Source organism: Lithobates pipiens, unplaced genomic scaffold (genome assembly GCF_037356315.1).
Source record: "Lithobates pipiens isolate NorthernLeopardFrog02 unplaced genomic scaffold, aLitPip1_a1.2 Scaffold_13, whole genome shotgun sequence".
In the NCBI taxonomy this organism is placed as follows: domain Eukaryota; kingdom Metazoa; phylum Chordata; class Amphibia; order Anura; family Ranidae; genus Lithobates; species Lithobates pipiens.
The window spans coordinates 489,545,057-489,561,635 of NW_027507718.1; the positions used below are offsets into that span (position 1 = coordinate 489,545,057).

The following is a 16,579-nucleotide window of genomic DNA, read 5'->3' on the forward strand; positions in this document are numbered from 1 at the left end:
CCCATCCAACCTGATGGAGCTTGAGAGGTCCTGCAAAGAAGAATGGGAGAAACTGCCCAAAACTAGGTGTGCCAATCTTGTAGCATCATACTCAAAGACTTGAGGCTGTAATTGGTGCCAAAGGTGTTTTCAAAAAAGTATTGAGCAAAGGCTATGAATACTTATGTACATGTGATTTTTTTTTTTTTTTTTAATTTGCAAAGATTTAAAAAAAAACTTCTTTCAAGTTGTCATTATGGGGTATTGTTTGTAAAATTTTGAGGAAAATAATGAATTTATTCAAAATTTATTTTGGAATAAGGTTGTAACATAAAATGTGGAAAAAGTGAAGCACTTTGAATACTTTATGAATGCATTGTAGACGGACTCTTTAAATAAAATCCATTATTGGTTCTCTTTAAATCTGGAAGTAACGATCCACCAATGTGCTCAGCGTGCATTCCCCTACAGTTCATTCTAGTTAATGGGACAATACTATGAATCAGTCTTCTTGGGAAGAATAAAAATAGATCACATGTGTTAAATTATGCATAGTCTCCTACATAGTGGAAGACGACTCAGAAGAGCTGCAACAGCTCAACAAAACTTCCAGGAAAAGTCTGCTGGCAGCAAATACAGCCAAGCTGGACATTAGGAGCAGCCCCATTTGCTCATGATAAAGCCTGTAGATAGATGTTACAGGATTCCCATCCTCTAAGGGCCCATTTATAAAGAAGCAGTAGTGTGGGCCTACTTATGTACACCGTTGATTTAAAAAAAAAAAAAAAAATTGTGCCTTACCATTGTGCTTTCTGCTCCGTTTGCTTTGGAACTCAAGCAAGTGAAGCCCCGGTTATTAAATGAATGGGAGAAAAAAATGCCAAGAACAGGAGGAAACCTGCTGATTGACCTTGCTTCTAAGAATAGTTTGGAATTGTACTATGTATATACTATATTATGTACATGGGAAAGGCTGGATTTGCCCATTTCATACTATAGCGCTACCTCCTGCTTTGCAGTGCTGCACAATGGATGTGCTGTACTGCTCCTTCTCAATTCACATTTCTGAGAGGGTTATGAGGCCGACAAATGAGAAGTGGAAAACCAATGCCCTATTACACCTGGCCTTTTTATATAACTTTTCCAGCACCTCTAAATACTGAAATGTCACCAGAAGTCCAAAAAACCCTCACAAGAATTACCTCAAGATTTGGGATTGCTGCGATTCTGCCTGACATCCCAAACTGTGTGGCAATAGCAGCACAATGTGCTGCACCTGTTTGGGGTGCCATTATCTTTTAATTTGTTTAGAGTGCGTTTTTAGCACATTTGCCAAGTGCTTTTCAGGCAGTTATATTTTATCTCGAGTTGCATTCACATGCACTTGTGTTGAGTAAATGTGCGTTTACGTGTGGTTCAGGTACTGCAGCATGCTGTACCTTTCTGTAAACACACATGAAAGCACTGCAATGGTGTAAGCTAGGCTCATTGAAATACATTCATTTTTCTTCCTGAGGTTCCTGGGCTTAGAGAGCGCTCACTGAACTCTCCCAGCATAAAGACCGAGCTGTCAAGGACCGCCCTTTGTCCAAAATAAAGACTGGTAGCTGGCGGGACTACGGGAACGACTGACAGCCAATCACAATGGTTACATGACAACTGATCATACCGCACCCCCAACATTTTTTAGTGTAAGTGTATGGTTAAGGGTCCGTATTACTTTTATTTATAAATACGGGTATAACATGGGGCATAGCTTGGGTTAGAAACTCAAAACAAAAAGCATCCTAACCTCTTTCAGCCACCCTCTGTCCCCAAAACCATTCTACATGGAGTCTTCATTGCCATCTCTGACTCCTACAGGGAGATTCTGCCACCTCTGGTCCTGCACCATCACTTGCATTCTCAGATCTGACCCGACTCCCTGATACGCAGTGATTTGTTTTCAGCAGGAACACAGGGGAACACAGTTCCAGCATTGAATGTATGTAATGGTCAGGGGTGCTGGGGTGTGCTTAAGGGTCATTAATGCTGGCTGCTGTGGGATATATTTTTCCTGAAGATATATCTTTGCATGGTGGTTTATTATTGTTGCTGGTGGGGGATCTATTGCTGCTGTGGGTGGGAGAGGGCTTATGTTGACGTGGGTTGCTGGAAGAGATCAACTGTTGAGAAGGGGTCTATTGTTGCTCTAGGGCAGTGATGGCAAACCTTGGCACCCCAGATGTTTTGGAACTACATTTTCCATGATGCTCGTGCACTGTGCAATGTAGGTGAGCATCATGGGAAATGTAGTTCCAAAACATCTGGGGTGGCAAGGTTCGCCATCACTGCTCTAGGACATCGGTTTTTGCATAGCGGTCTATTGTTGCTGGTTGGGCTTATGTGTTGCTGGGAGGGGGGGGGGGGATCAATGGTTGTTGGAAGGTTCTACTGTTGAGAGAAGGGTCTATTGTTGGTGGCTGCTGGAGAGTCTATTGATGCTGGGCTGGCTGCTGGATCTATTGTTGCTGGGGTTCAATCTTGCTGGGGGAATTCTCCCAGAAAAAAAAAAGTCCTGCTTATATGTATTCTGCAATCATTATATATATTATTATATGTATTCTGCAATTACTCCTAAAACCCCATCAGAAGCTCCCTAGTAGACAATATACAGCTTTGTAGAAAGATTTCACTCCAGTGAGAGACGAGACGAGTACATTACAGAGCCATTAACCTCCTGATAACTATTTGCAAATATCATAATTTGCTCATTAGAAGTCAAAGCATTAGCCTTTCAAACTGTGCAAAGCCCCCGTGTGGAGGAATTACCTTCTTAGATGGACCAGGTCAGCCGTCAGTGCTCAGAACCTCTACGTTCCATAAGAAGCATCTGTCAGAACTTCCCTCTTCACACCTGCAATAAAAATGGAGATCAATACCTGTGCACTTCAGTTCAGAATGTACCACACAAGCCATATTCTCATCACCTCGTCATAAAACCATCATGAAAGCTACTTTTTATTAAATTTCCATTGGTCCAGCCTGGTTGCATCTAATTCTTCACATCCAGAAGGCAGCTGGGGGTGAAGAAAATCCAAGTAGTAGTCTGCGCTGCGTACAATCAGCACTAGTATCTTCTGGGTGCTGCTCCAACAACTTGCCTTCCTGAATGCAAAAGATTGTGGGCTTCGCACCACCGCCATTCAGAGAACGTCTTGTAAAACAAGGTGTTTCCTGATTGGACAAGGCAAACAGGAGGGGCAGATGACATCAGATATAAAGAATTTGATGTAACCAAGCTTGCCCAAAGAAAAAAAAAAAAAAAAGCTTTGGTTATTTGGTAAATTAAATGGTGTACCTAGAGGTGCCAACAATTTCTTTTCACTTTCTGTTTTGGGGACAACCTTTTACAGGAAGTGAGGAAAAATCTGCAACAGGGACACAGACACCACTAAAAAGCTTAAAGTTTCAGAATCCACCCTTTTAATCAAAAAAATAAAATAAAAAGTGTTACATATGCCTGAACGTCCTGGCGACAATCATTTACCAAAACAGGAAATTAAGAAATCTCTCCAATGGGGCAAAATAAATAAATCACACAGGGTGTCATTATGCTTCCCCAATCAAGCCAAAGTTTAAAAAAATTTAAAAAGTTTTGGGTATACACGTTAAACCAATAATCGCACATAGTCATATGACATCCTTGAATTTGTGCGGGGATATCTGAATGATGCCTGCAGCTACCTATGAGTTACGGTAAAATACACATTAACATAGTGCACCATTTATGTGTTTGCACCCAAATGCCACGTATTCTGAAAATTACAACAAAAATATAATAAAAAGTAGTTATATATTTTTTTTCTAGTAAGTTAAATAGCTTACAGCAGCACACCCCTTGGCTACAGAACCAATGTATGGGGCCTCACAAATATGGTTGTTCGGAACAGGAAGGTGGTCAGTCATGTCTGTGATTCTCAGGAAGGGAGATCACATGACTCACCCTGGAATTCGGCTTCTAGGAAGAGACACTATAGTGTGACATCACTCAGCATGGCATCCTTCCCTGATCCCAGGCACTTATCCAAATCATAACATGGCAACCCAGCAGGATACCCTGCATTAAGCCTGAAAAACCCAGGACCCTTCACTAGTGGATAACCAACGGCAACTCTGGATCTAAAACTAGTGTTTTTACAATAATTCTAAAATCTTTTTCTTTGTGTTCATTGAGGGACACAGGAAGACATACTGTAGGCGGCCATATAACCCGACAGTATGCCCATGTCCCTAAAGAGGCAGTATAACAAGAGATCATATGACCTCCTGTGTACTTCAATAGGCAGTATAACCAAATAACATACGACTTCCTTTGCCCCTCAATAGGTAGTATAACCCGAGAACATATGACTTCCTGTGTCCTTCAATAGGCAGTATAATGAGAGAGCATACGACTTCCTGTTTCTTATACTAGGCAGTATAACCCGAGAGAATAGGACTTTCTGTGTCCTTCAGTAGGCAGTATAACCAAAAAACATAAGACTTTCTCTGCCCCTTAATAGGCAGTATAACTCGAGAACATATGACTTCCTTTGTCCCTGAATAGAAAGTATAATCAAAGAATATACGACTTCCCGTGTCCTTCAAAAGGCAGTATAACCCAAGAGCAAATTACTTCCCGTGTCCTTCAATAGGCAATATAACCAAAGACTAGACAAGAACGAAAAGAAGATTTTTGCATTGACCATGTGATCCTTTTCTTGGAGTTCAATGAGGGTCACAGGTAGTCATACACTGCCGCCTATAGTACATGGACTTCTGGTGTTCCACAATCAAAAGGAAATTAAAATGAAAATATCTAAACTAACACATTTTTGTCAAAAACCCATCAGGTTTATACTGCCATCTTTGTCTCGGCTTGGGAATTTTGGCCTCTCTACTTGTCCTGCTGACAACCTAAATTGATGGGAAAGCCACATTTTTACAGTGGTCAACAAGTGGTGATGGGAAATTCTCCCAAAGGGCCACTTGTTCCAATGACATCCAAGAGGGAATTTCTCATGTCACTTCCTATTGTGTCTCTGGAACAGGAAGTACACAGAAATGTAATTTCGTTTTGAGGATTAATTTCCCTCCACTGTGTCTAAAACAAAAAAAAAAAGGTTTTGACTATAAAAACACTTTTACTAGGATGCAAGAAAAATCACAGATCACTTTAGAGATGCATCAGACTGCGCACATGCGATTCCCCTTTTGATGAACCGTACATGCACTTGTACCTATGAACTGCAACAAGTGGAAAGAGAACCGACACACTCATGAGCTCAAAGTGTAAAAATGCAAAAACAGCATCAAACCAAAATAGCAAGGCCAAGACACTAAGGAAATGAAATACAATCAATCACATAAAACATCCAATGCATTTCGGGGGCAACACATCCTTCATCAGGGCCTGGAGCTGTTATTAGGGTAGAACAGGGTATATGGAAGGCTTTACCAGACATACCTTTAATGGATCTTGCTTGCTCATAGGAGACAAATGAAAAATTAGTGATCTAATAGTAGCAGTGGGACCTCCCAATGTGCTTTTGGTCACATTCTGGTTAATTACTGTAGGGGAGTCCTGATCCACATAAGCAGTCTTACTAGAGTCAGCAAGCTCATTGTGTGATTATGCTTTCTCTGTTTTATTGAACAAATAGGATTTGAAGTCCCAGCACCTCGTGGATAGGTCTTTTTGAGGCACTCCATGTTGGCTTTCCAAATCCAGAAATGTATTGATGTCGCCACTTTCAAAAATCGCTCGAATCTTATCACAATAAAAGCAATGTTTCGGGCATGTTTTGTTCAGCAGTGCCCACAAATGTTGCATACATTATATTAACAAAAGTATTGGGGTGCCTGCCTTTACACACGAGCTTTAATGGCGTCTTAGTCCATGGGCTCAATATGGAGCTGGCCCACCCTTTGCAGTTATAAAAGCTTCAACTCTTCTAGGAAGGCTGTCCACAAAGTTTAGGAGTGTGTCTATGGGAATGTTTGACCCTTCTTCCAGAAGTGCATTTGTGAGGCCAGGCACGGATGTTGGACGAGAAGGTCTGGCTCACAGTCTCCACTCTAATTCATTCCAAAGGTGTTCTATCAGGTTGAGTTTAGGACGCTGTGCAGGCCAGTGAAGTTCCTCCACCCCAAACTCGCTCATCCACGTTTTTATGGACAGTGTTTGTAAACTGATACGCAAGTGGAAAAAGTTACACAGAACAGACACGATGCAGCAGCTAATGAATGTGTGCGTTCCAGTGCAATTTTCGCACGTGGTGCATGCGCATTCATAAGAGTCATACTAATGCACTCAAAGTTATTTTATGGATAGGTGAAATGCCACTTTATGGCAATTTGCTTCCTGCCAAGCACGGACCTGTAGGAGCCTTTCACAGACCTCGGAGGTCTCTTACAATCTAAAGGAATAAGTACATGGACATATGTGTGAATGTGTGCATTGTCAAGGGCAGTTACCGCCGCTGGTGCTTTTCACAATTCACCCACTCAGTCTACAGCCCGCTATAATGAAATGTGACTGGATAACATGAAGGAGCTCGAAAGAGCCAGAGAACAGGCAGACGGCAAGAGCGTCCTGAAAATCACCATCTGCACTTGCTCTGCTTCCAACGAGCCGTCTGTCAGATGGAATTTTCTCATTCTGCCACCACTAGTGATGGTGCCCGCATTATCACCCGCATCCAGACTCTGCCTGGGCAACAGAGCTACCGGGCTGGCTTTTAACTCCTGCCTGTAAGAATTTGTTTTTTTTAATCATTCAGGATTTGGGTAGGAACGACAATTTTTTATTTTCATTAATTTTAACCATTGGCCTGCTTTTATTTCATCCAGATGCTAACTGGAAAGTTTGGAATTTAAAAGTAGCATGCTCAAAGCTTTTTGTTAGCCATTTTCTCTCTTCTGGGTCACACTCTGTGACCCAGAGTGACCCGACAGCAGGCTATTCACATGGTTGCATTGCTTAAAAATGACAACCAAGAGGACAGGTTTCGTTTGACAGGTCTCGTCGCTCCCCAAATGCTCCCATTGATGACAATGTAAACGCGCTCCAAAAGCATTTAGAAAAACCTACACAGAGGGGCGCACCGCAATGCAAACATGTGAAAAACATGCCGCTAACTCGTCTTAACACTTTAGGTGAATAAATGGCCAAACTTCTTTGAACATCTAAATGCGCCCTTGGGGAGGACCTGTGCCCCATTGACGGCGCCACGGGGGAGGACCTGTGCCCCATTGACGGCGCCACGGGGGAGGACCTGTGCCCCATTGACGGCGCCACGGGGGAGGACCTGTGCCCCATTGACGGCGCCACGGGGGAGGACCTGTGCCCCATTGACGGCGCCACGGGGGAGGACCTGTGCCCCATTGACGGCGCCACGGGGGAGGACCTGTGCCCCATTGACGGCGCCACGGGGGAGGACCTGTGCCCCATTGACGGCGCCACGGGGGAGGACCTGTGCCCCATTGACGGCGCCAGTGGGAGGACCTGTGCCCCATTGACTGCGCCAGTGGGAGGACCTGTGCCCCATTGACTGCGCCAGTGGGAGGACCTGTGCCCCATTGACGGCGCCAGTGGGAGGACCTGTGCCCCATTGACGGCGCCAGTGGGAGGACCTGTGCCCCATTGACGGCGCCAGTGGGAGGACCTGTGCCCCATTGACGGCGCCAGTGGGAGGACCTGTGCCCCATTGACGGCGCCAGTGGGAGGACCTGTGCCCCATTGACGGCGCCAGTGGGAGGACCTGTGCCCCACTGACGGCGCCAGTGGGAGGACCTGTGCCCCACTGACGGCGCCAGTGGGAGGACCTGTGCCCCACTGACGGCGCCAGTGGGAGGACCTGTGCCCCATTGACGGCACCAGTGGGAGGACCTGTGCCCCATTGACGGCACCAGTGGGAGGACCTGTGCCCCATTGACGGCACCAGTGGGAGGACCTGTGCCCCATTGACGGCACCAGTGGGAGGACCTGTGCCCCATCATTAGTGTAATAGGAGAAATGGTGCCCCATTATTAGTGTCATTCAGAGAAATTGTGCCCTATTAGTGTAATTCAGAGGAATTGTGCTCCATTATTAATGTTATTCGGAGGAATTGCGCACCATCAATGATGTCAGTGGGAAGAGTGGTTCCCCATCATTGGTAATTTTAGGAGGAATGCTCCTTCACTGGTCTGGGGGGGGGGTAATTGAGCCCCATTATTGTTGGCATCGGTGAAGGGAATAGTTCCCCAAGGGCTGGTTAAAAGCAAGCAAGCAAAGGGCCAGATCCAGCACCTGGTGTAAACCACCAACAATTACCCAAAAGCAAAAAGAAAAGTTAGGGGTACAATCTAGGGAAAAAAGGAAGGTAACCAGGGCCATGTCAGAAGTGTCACTGATCGGCATAATTGTCACTGATGGGCATAGAGGATTCATCAGAAGCCCTGACGAATGGACAGAGCTAGTGGTCTATGTCATGCCAGAGGTGGTTTCCATTCAGGAATTCTGCCTTCTGCCACACTGCTAACAAACTCTGCCACCCATTTATAACCTTCCACATCCCAAGAAGTCGATCTGCTGAGCCCTCGCTCCACCGCCATCAGACCTGGCTGTGCCGCAAACACCAATACTTCTTCACACCTTCTAAAGATGCTGAAGGTGATGGAAGCCCTATAAGTGCACCTAACACATTCCGCCGGTAAACCCATCTTCAAGATCTCAAGGAGAACAGTTTTTTTTTTTAAATTTCTCCCCCAGAGATAGCAAACCACGCTAGATCTAGCAGAGCACTTACACAAGATCTGGTGAAGATGTCACCGGTGGGACAACAAGATAGAAGAATCTGGTCATTGGTTACTTTTACAAAACATTTTTTAAAAGGGTGCAGGATTTGAAGTGCAGGCCGGATGGACCAGTGGAAATTTGGCAAGATAACAAAGCAAGAAGAATGTTGCTACATGCAAGTCTATCCCTACATACATTTAAAGAGTGTTGGCTCTTTATTAAAGCGGACCTTCACCTTAAAAAGGCATGTTGGGCTGATCTAATCCCTCCCCCTCCATCCAATTTTACAAATGGATTTTTTTTTTCCTTTACTTTACTTGTGCTTTATCTTTTACCTTGGCAAGAATTTCTGCCTGCCCCCTGCGCATGCGCAGCTGTGCCACAGGGCTTCAAAAGAACACAAAGGGGGAACAAATGCCTAGTTCATTACCCAAGGTGTACTGGAGAAATACGCAAAAAGAAGAAACATGTAAGACACTCTCTGATGGTCAATCAACGTGGCAATGAATGACCACATAATAATGGGTGATGTTGGCAGTCTAACACGTTTTGGACGCATCCCCTTCTTTAGAGCTTCTCATCTAAGCAAGAATTTCTACCTGCCCCCTGCGCATGAGCAGCTGGGCCACAGGGCTTGGCTATCGGGAGCACCCTGCGGCACATCTGTGCATGCGCCGTTTGCACATTCACCTGTGCATGCGCCATAAATTGCTACCAAGGAAGTCTGCAGCTTTTCCTGTTTTTGTGCATGCTTAGAAAATCACTTGCGCACCATGGGCACATTTGTGCATGTGCAATAATGGTTGTACCCGGTGGGGGCAGAGCCACCTCCAAGGTGGACCGATATGCGCTTTAACCACTTGCCTACTGGGCACTTTTGCCCCCTTCCTGTCCAGGCCCATTTTCAGCTTTAAGAGTTGTCACAGTTTGATTGACAGTTGCAAAGTCCCACAACACTGTACCCACATGAAATTTTTCATCATTTATTGTTCACACAGAGAGAGCTTTCTTTTGGTGGTAATTAATCACCACTGGCTTTTTTGCCAAATAAACGAAAAAAAGGCCGAAAATGTTTAGCATTTTTGCAAACAGGTCCTTTTTCTCTTTCACTGATGTGCGCTGATGAGGAGGCACTGATGATTAGTGCCCTGATCATCAGTGTGGATGTGTCTTATACAAGCCAGTTATCGGCTCTCCTCACGCTGTCAGCAGGAGGAAAGGAGAGCCGATAACCAGCTTCTGTTTACATCCGTGATCAGCTGTGATTGGACACAGCTGATCACATGGTAAAGAGCTGCCGATTTGCTCTTTACCTCAATCTTTGGTCAGCGGTGTCCAAGCGCCACAACTTACATGATCACAGGAGGACGTCATGTGACAGTGCTGTGAAAGGGGCAAGTATAAGACATATGCTCAAACAGGTAAAACCTCATGCAAGAGATGGTAGGGATACTGCAAAGCACATTATTCTGTTCATTTCTTTACCTACTGTGGAGGCCATCACTAATTATTGGGGCTGTATGGATCGCCTGGAAAGTTTATTTGCATACCGGAAAGATGCATCAATCCCAGCAGATTAGTTTTAATACATAGTTACATAGTAGGTGAGGTTGAAAAAGAGACACAATTCCATCAAGTCCTACCTATGTGTGTGATTATATGTCAGTATTACATTGTATATCCCTGTATGTTGCGGTCATTCAGGTGTTTATCTAATAGTTTCTTAAAACTATCGATGCCCCCCTCTGAGACCACCGCCTGTGGAAGGGAATTCCACATCCTTGTCGCTCTTACAGTAAAGAACCCTCTGTGTAGTTTAACCACTTGCCGACCGCCGCACGACGATATACGTCGACAGAATGGCACGGGCAGGCATATGGGCGTATATATAAGTCCCTGCCTTCCCGCGGGTGGGGGGCCCGATCGGGCCCCCCCCGGTGCCTGCGGCGGTCGGTATTCGTTTGGGAGCGATCCGGGATGAGGGGGCGGCCATTCATTCATGGCCACCCCCTCGCGATCGCTCCCGACGAATGGAAATCCTTCGTGACATCACTTCCTCTCCTGTAATGTAAACACAGGCAGAGGAAGTGATGTAATCTCTCCTCGTGCCGGTATTTTTCGTTCCGGCACCGAGGATCGGTGAGTTGCACCAACACGACACTTCACAGTATAACATGCCAGGCACACTCACACCCCCCGATCACCCCCCCAATTACCCCTGCCCCCCCCAGTCACAGTGACACCAATGCATTTTTTTTATTTTTTTTTTATTTTTTGCATTGGTGTCATTTGTGACTGTAATAACTGTTAGGGCAGTTAGGGTTAGCCCCCTTTAGTTCTAAGGTACCCCCCTAACCCCCCCAATAAAGGTTTAACCCCGTGTTCACCCCCCGTCGCCAGTGTCACTAAGGCTGGGTTCACATTGCAGCGGTTTATGAGAACGGATGTGATTCGCACCGCACTGCAGTGCAAATCACATCCGATCTCTGTGCGATTCGAGTTCAGCCATACAGATAGTATGGCTGAATTCGCGTTGCACCCGCCGCAAACTCGCACGGGACCCTTTTTTTGGTCCGCAGCAGAATCGGATCGCATGGGTGTTCACACCATGCGATCCGAGTTTACAGATCGCACTGCGATATGCGAACTGATCTGGGGGTGTCATTAACATTTCACTTACACTCCCAGCAGTTCGCATAGGGCAGTGTGAACTGCCGCCGGGAGGCATGCGATGCGGGAACCCGCCGCGGATTCGTGGCGTTCCCGCATCGCTCCAGTGTGAACCCAGCCTAATAAGCGATCGTTTTTCTGATCGCTGTATTAGTGTCACAGGTGACGCTAGTTAGGCAGGTAGGCATTTAGCTTCGCCGCAGCTTTTTATAGCACCGGGGACCCCCATATACTACCGCATAAAGCCCCCTGATTGCCCCCTAGTTAACCCTTTCACCAGTGATCACCATATAACTGTTACAGGTGACGCTGGTTGGTTCGTTATTTTTTTATAGTTTCAGGGCACCCGCCATTTATTACCTAGTCTCACTAGTGTACCCCTAAATTTAGGGGTGTCTACTTTCCAAAATGGGGTCATTTGGGGGGGGTTTGTGCCATCTTGGCATTTTATGGCCTTCAAAACTGTAACGCCCTTAGAAAGCCTGATGGCGGTGCTTGGTTTTCGGGGCCCCGTGGCGGCTAGGCTCCCAAAAAGTCCCACATATGTGGTATCCCCATACTCAGGAGAAGCAGCAGAATTTATTTTGGGGTGTCATTTCACATATGCCCATGGCATGCGTGAGCAATATATCATTTAGTGACAACTTTGTGCAAAAAAAAAAAAAAAAAGTTTGTAATTTTCCCGCAACTTGTGGCAAAATATAAAATATTCCATGGACTCAACATGCCTCTCAGCAAATAGCTTGGGGTGTCTACTTTCTAAAATGGGGTCATTTGTGGGGGTTTTGTGCCATCTTGGCATTTTATGGCCTTCAAAACTGTAATAGGTAGTGAGAAGTGAAATCAAAAATTTACGCCCTTAGAAAGCCTGAAGGCGGTGCTTGGTTTTCGGGGCCCCGTACGCGGCTAGGCTCCCAAAAAGTCCCACATATGTGGTATCCCCGTACTCAGGAGAAGCAGCAGAATTTATTTTGGGGTGTCATTTCACATATGCCCATAGCATGTGTGAGCAATATATCATTTAATGACAACTTTGTGTAAAAAAAAATAAAAATAATTTTCTTTTGTCATTATTCAATCGCTTGAGGCAAAAAAGTAAAATATTCAATGGGCTCAACATGCCACTTATCAATTTCCTTAGGGGGTCTACTTTCCAAAATGGGGTCATTTGGGGGGGTTTTGTACTGCCCTGCCATTTTAGCACCTCAAGAAATGAGATAGGCAGTCGTAAACTAAAAGCTGCGTAAATTCCAGAAAACGTACCTTAGTTTGTAGATGTGACAACTTTTGCGCAAACCAATAAATATACAGTTATTGACTTTTTTTTTACCAAAGACATGTGGCTGAATACATTTTGGCCTAAATGTATGACTAAAATTTAGTTTATTGGATTTTTCTAATAACAAAAAGTAGAAAATATCTTTTTTCAAAATTTGTGGTCTTTTTACGTTTATATCGCAAAAAATAAAAATCGCAGAGTCAGCCAAATACCTTTAAAAGAAAGCTCTATTTGTGGGAAGAAAAGGACGCAAATTTCGTTTGGGTACAACATTGCATGACCGCGCAATTACCAGTTAAAGCAGCGCAGTGCCAAAGTGTAAAAAGACCTCTGGTCATTTACCAGCAAAATGGTCCGGTCTGAAAGTGGTTAAGGTTAAACACCTTTTCTTCTCATTTTAATGAGTGGCCACGAGTCTTGTTAAACTCCCTTCCGCAAAAGTTTTTTTTATCCCTATTGTGGGGTCAGTATGGTATTTGTATATTGGAATTATATCCCCTCTCAAGCATCTCTTCTCCAGAGAGAAGAAGTTCAGTGCTCGCAACCTCTCTTAATAACCAAGGTCCTCCAGACCCTTTATTAGCTTTGTTGCCCTTCTTTGTACTCGCCCCACCACCTGTGGAAGGGAATTCCACATCCTTCCCGCACTTACAGTAAAGAACCCTTTATGTAGTTTAAGGCTAAACCTCATATTTTTGCCACCCAAATGCATTATTTTACATTTTTCTACATTGAACCTCATTTGCCATGTAGTTGCCCACCCCATTAATTTGTTCAGATCTTTTTGCAAGGTTTCCACATCCTGCGGAGAAGTTATTGCCCTGCTTAACTTGGTATCTTCCACAAACAGAGATTGAGCCATTTACCCCATCCTCCAGGTCGTTTATGAACAAAATTATACAGGATTGGTCCCAGCACAGAACCCTGGGGAACCCCACTACCCACCCCTGACCATTCCGAGTACTCCTCATTTACCACCGCCCTCTGAACTCGCCCTTGTAGCCAGTTTTCAATCCATGTACTCACCCTATGGTTCATGTCAACGGACCTCATTTTGTACAGTAAACGTTTATGAGGAACTGTGTCAAATGTTTTTGCAAAATCCAGATACAGCAGGTCTACAGGCCTTCCTTTATCTAGATGGCAACTCACCTCCTCATAGAAGGCTAATAGATTGGATTGGCAAGAATGATTCTTTATGAATCCATGCCGATTACTGCTAATGATACCATTTTCATTACTAAAATCTTGTATATAGTCCTTTATCATCCCTTCCAAGAGCTTGCATACTATTGATGTTAGGCCAACTGGTCTGTAATTCCCATGGATGTATTTTTAAATATTGGTGCTACATTGGCTTTTCTCCAATCAGATGGTACCATTCCAGTCAGTAGACTGTCAGTAAAAATTACGAACAATGGTCTGGCAATTACTTGACTGAGTTCCCCAAGTACCCTCGGGTGCAAGCCATCTGGTCCTGGTGACTATTAAATGTTAAGTTTCTTTTTTTTTTTTTTTTTTCTAATTCTGTCCTGTTAGCCAAATGTCTTCATATATGGACGTAAAGAAACTTTATTAATATTTTTTAAGTGCTATACTTTTTTCCATTTTCTTGAATATTGCCAAGCAATTTAGTGTTAGATTTTTATTTTTATTTTTATTTTTTTGTATTTTATTATTTCTTTTCTTTGTATCTGGCGCGACAAATCCTTGTACCTTTGTAACCAGATGTCTTTCCTCATTCTTTATGGGGCCAATATGGTCTGTCTTCCTTTTTTATGGTTTGACAATGCCATATTATGTCTACATCCATAAAGAATATGTTGCACCAGCATTTCAAATTCCTGATATGTGCCTGCTGCACCATGTACTTGTATGAAAAAGTACCCCGTTTTCTTTGTATTGCTTCCTTTGTGTGAAATGCCTGGTGTTCCTGCCAGTCCCTCTGCTTTTCTATTAAAAACTGACCACACTAAACATTAGAGCACATCATGGACAGTTTTCTAGCTGTGCTGACACTGTTGAGAACTCAGCCTGCTCTTCTCCAATGATCAGACTTGTTCCTCCCCCGCACAGCTATTCACCAAGAAGATTAGTGTTCTGATGTTTCTCCTCCCCAAGCTCTCTGAGCTCATTACGCAGAAGGTATGTGACCACTTAAAAAAATAAGGAATAAAAAAGCCATTTAGAAGGTTTTTTATACATATACAAATGTTTTGCCTGCTGTAGATTATGATCTCAAAAATGTTCTAATTTCTGCAGACTTGAAAAGTTAAGAAAAGCTCTACCTGGAATAATTTGCCTCACAAAGTAGCAGCCATTAGTCAGGACAACAGGCACACTGTGCTTTCAAGGTATCCAAGCTTGCTGCCCGAGGTCTACCCTGCCATGGGCACAACAGACCATTCATTAACCACTAAAATAATAGCAACAGAACAGAAGCAAAGGATAAATTCACCTTATACCTTCTTCAAATCACTCCACAATGTCGGGGCGTTTCCTATGATTCCCAAGAAGAGTTTAAGGATTATGTGAAAAAGATTTTGTATTTGTTTTATTACCAAAGGCCCATTTGTACTGCGCATGCCCAGATAGCTGGAGAGGGCTCCACATTTTATTCAAAGGTAGTATGGATTTTATGCCCTATGAAAGGCTAACCTTGTTCTGACATGTCAGTTTATATCAATGGCTGAAAAGGTTTTCATTCTGTATAAACGCTAAACTCCCAGTAGATATAGAAAGCATCAATTAATGGAGCTCTGTATCCAGTATACCAATATTACATTTGTTTTTAATGCACATGCATACATACTAGAAATTAACTTGGTAGCAGCCTTTTGCAATGCCCTGTACAGCAAAGCATAGACTGGGAGTGAGTTTCAGGAGTGGGAATCCCCTGTACAGTAGAGTTCAGAGTGGGTGAGGAAGGAAAAGGACTGGCAGCCAATCACCTGTAGAGCAGAGCTCAGACTAGGAGAGGTAGGGGGGTCAGGGCTGGGGAGCCAATCCCCTGTAGAGCAGACCTTAATCTTGGAACTGCACTCTATCATACACTGTCAGTGGAGGTAGGTTGCCTCAAGTGCAGCCCCTGACATCACCAAAGGGCCACCCATAATGTTCAGCAAATTTATTTTGCAAAACAAAAAGGTCAGACTGCAGACATGGAACAGGAGGTAGTCAGAAAGAACGGCCATGCTGCAGGGAACAATCAATCAAAGACTGCGGACATGCTGCAGGGGACAATCAATCAAAGACTGCGGACATGCTGCAGGGGACAATCAAAGACTGCGGACATGCTGCAGGGGACGATCAAAGACTGCGGACATGCTGCAGGGGACGATCAAAGACTGCGGACATGCTGCAGGGGACGATCAAAGACTGCGGACATGCTGCAGGGGACGATCAAAGACTGCGGACATGCTGCAGGGGACGATCAAAGACTGCGGACATGCTGCAGGGGACGATCAAAGACTGCGGACATGCTGCAGGAGATGGCCAGAGCCTAGAGCTGCGCGATTCTGGAAAAAATGAGAATCACAATTTTTTAACATCAGCTTTCATGTAATACAAAAAAAAAAATTGGACTAACTTTAGTTTTTTCTTTCCTCAATTAATTGAAGTGTATTTTTTCCCGAAGAAATTGAGTTTGACATAAAATATTCCAACGATGGCCATTCTATTCTCTAGGGTCTCTGCTAAAAAATAAATAAAATAATACAATACAATATAATATATATATTTCTAATTTTTAAGGGTTCTAAGTAATTTTCTGGTGAAAAAAAAAAAAAAAAAAATACTGATTTTACCTTGTAAGCAACAAGTGTCAGAAAAAAGCGTGGTCTGGACCA

General features: G+C 44.1%; 1 protein-coding gene across 1 annotated transcript in view; it reads right to left on the bottom strand.

The window, feature by feature from the left end:
• PTPRA (protein tyrosine phosphatase receptor type A) overlaps window positions 1-16,579 on the bottom strand; it is a 206,262-nt gene that overhangs the window by 109,366 nt on the left and 80,317 nt on the right. The window contains exon 3 of the mRNA XM_077478003.1: window positions 2,791-2,875. The gene's annotated coding sequence lies outside the window, so the exon portion shown is untranslated. The remainder of the gene's footprint in view (window positions 1-2,790; window positions 2,876-16,579) is intronic.